Source organism: Lynx rufus, unplaced genomic scaffold (genome assembly GCF_022079265.1).
Source record: "Lynx rufus isolate CCGP_SWC_20201006 ecotype Redwood Valley unplaced genomic scaffold, mLynRuf1.p SCAF_4, whole genome shotgun sequence".
Taxonomy (NCBI): domain Eukaryota; kingdom Metazoa; phylum Chordata; class Mammalia; order Carnivora; family Felidae; genus Lynx; species Lynx rufus.
Genome location: NW_025814856.1, coordinates 41,627,385 through 41,630,333, shown reverse-complemented (window position 1 = coordinate 41,630,333; position 2,949 = coordinate 41,627,385). Strand labels below are relative to the sequence as shown.

At 37.8% G+C, this 2,949-nt stretch overlaps 1 pseudogene; it reads right to left on the bottom strand.

The window, feature by feature from the left end:
* Window positions 1–1,508: 1,508 nt before the first annotated feature.
* On the bottom strand, window positions 1,509–2,657 carry LOC124525157 (phosphoglycerate kinase 1-like; annotated as a pseudogene).
* Between the last annotated feature and the right edge of the window lie 292 nt (window positions 2,658–2,949).

Genomic DNA, 2,949 nt, shown 5'->3' with positions numbered 1-2,949 from the left:
AAGCTTTGTGCACCTTTCCCTTTAAGTTTCCAGACTAGTTGTACCAATTTACCTCACTACTTGCACTGCTTGGCTGTTCCCAGGGGTCCATAACTCCCTCAGTATTCAAGATGACCATGTTTATTTGTTTTTTTTCTTAATTTTAGCCATTTTTACATTAATGACATCTCATTAGGTTCCTTTTTTTTTACTAACATATAATATACATGCAATAAAATATACAGGTATCAAATGTTCAGTTTGATGGGCTTTGATAAGTTTATTCACCCATGTAACTACTATCCATTCACCCATGTAACTACTATCCAGAATTGGGTACTACTATCCAAAGTGAAATACCCTAAATACATTTCTATCACCCCAAAATCACTCTCTTGCTTTTTCCATTCAATCCCATGCTCCCCCACCTAAAGTATTACTGTTCTAATTTCTATCACAGTAGTCATCTTCTTGGATTTCAAATAAATGAAATCCTACAGAATATAATCATTTATGTATGGTTTATTTTGTTCAAAATTGTGTGTTTAACACTGCATCTATAAGATTCATTATGACATGGATTGTATCAGTACTGTTCATTTCCTTTTTATTGTCAAGAAATAGTCCACTGTATGAGTATACTACAAGGTGTTTATTCCATTCTCCTGTGCATGAGCATCTGAGTTGTTTCAAATTAGGGGCTATTTGATGAGGCTGTAAAAAACAATTTTATAAATATTTTTATTGGACATGTGTTTTTATTTATCTTGTGTAAATGCCTAAAATGGAGTTCCTGGGTTGTGGGATAAAATGTCTGTTTAACTGTATAAGAAACTGCAAAACATGTATTTGTATAATTTTATATTCCCATCAGCATTTATGAAAGTTAATTGTTCTACATCCTTACCAACAAGTATTCTTATTGCTCTTAACTGTTTTCCATTCTAGCAGGTGTAAAATGGTTTGTAATTGTGTTTTTTCTTAATTTTTTAAATTGAATTACAGCTGATATATCATTGTGGTTTTCACTAGTATTTCTCTGATGATTAGTATACAGCCTTTTTTTTTTACACATTTGTGCTTATTGGTCATTTGTGAAAAATATTTATTATTTATTTAATACATTAACAACTTTGTCTCCCTCACTACCTATAACTGGGATTTCATCTTATTTCGATCCTGAGTAATGAAACAATGACAAAACTAATCATAATAAGCTACTTCAAAAAGAGAAGCTAACACAACTCATTTTCTTTTAACAGGCACAATATAAACATATGCCCTCTAGAATGCACAATGCTTTAGTCACTAAGAAATTCAAGGGGTTCTTGAAGCATGCAGGCAAGACCAGGGTGTGGTAAAAGAGCAGTTGAGATGCTGTGCAACTGTTTAAGAGTTTTCGACACTGCATCTTTCTGCCACTAGGTGAATCCTGACACGGGGAAGATTTTAGCTACTGCCGAAGGGAGACGCAGTAACTGCTAAGTTGACTTAGGGGCTGCACACAGGAATCAATAGCCAGAAAAGTACTAAACATGGCTGACTTTATCCTCTGTGTCCATTTGGCACAGCAAGTGGCAGTGTCTCTACAATGGTGATGCAGCCCCTGGAAGTGGCTTTCAACACTTTGTCCATGAGGGCTTTGATTCCTTGGGCAAAAGCTTCCCATTCGAATACACCCAGAGGTCCACTGCACACAATCTGCTTAGCCCCAGCAACTGCCTCTCAGGACCACCTTCCAAGCCCATTCAGTCAGCAAGTATGCCAGAGGTCACCGTGCTTGGCTGGTCCTAGCATTCTCATCAAACTTGTCAGCAGTGACAAAGCCAACATGCAAGGTAATCTTCACACTGTTCTTCCCAGCTTTGGGCATCAGGTCTTTGACGATCTTGGCTCCCTCATCATCAAAGTAGAAACGTGCCATTGTCCATGTCGTTGAGCATCTTAAGGAAGGTAAAAGCCATTCCAACACTAATAAACATCTCATTGACTTTGTTCACCATATTATTGATCCATTGGGTCTTGTCTGTAACTTCAGGTCCACCCAGGATGGCAGGGAAGGGTTGCTGGGCTCTCCAAGGCCTTGGTAAAGTAGTTCAGTTTCTTCTTCATCAAGAAATTTCCAGCATTCTGTGGCAGACTAAATCTCACCATTCAACTGTGGGCTTGATGACCAGTGCCAAAAGCATCATTGACATAGACATCCCCTACCTTGGAAAGTGAAACTCAGAAGGCTTCTATTTTGGCTGGCTCAGCTTTAGCCCTGTTCCCAGAAATATCTTTTGCCTTCCCTTATTCCTTCACATGAAAGGGAAGGTTCTGCAGCAAGATGACAGACCCAGAAGAAGGATCAGCACAAGCTTCCTCCATTTCCAGGCTCATACAGTCCTTCAAGAACAAAATCTCAGCTCAGCAGAGATTTGAATTCTATAGCAACTGGCTCCAAAGAAGTATTTGTCAGGCATGGACAAACCATCAGACCAGCCCAGATGGCTCATAAGAACAAGTGACTTGGCTCCATTGTCCAAGCAGAATTTGATGCTTGAGATGGCACCCTTGATTCTCTGGTTGTTTGTTATCTGATTGTTCTTCACAGGTACGTTGAAGTCCATTCTCATGATGACCCACTTCCCCTCCATGTCCAGCTTGTCCAGAGTCTGCTTGTTAGAAAGCAACATCTTGGCAATACAACAGCAGCAAGGTTGAGAGCTTAAACAACACTGTCATTCTTATACCATCTTTTGCAAAGTATTTTTTCAAAAGTTTTACCCTTTTTATTGGATTATTTGTCTTCATAAGATTGATTTGTGGAATTCTTTATATATTTTAGATAAAAGCCATTTGTCAGATTTATGCATATAAATATTTGTAGTGTGTGGCTTCTATATTCATTTTCTTAATGATTTCTTTTGATAGAAGTTTTCTCTTTAATATTGATATAGCTCAAATTATCAATTTTTATAATGACTG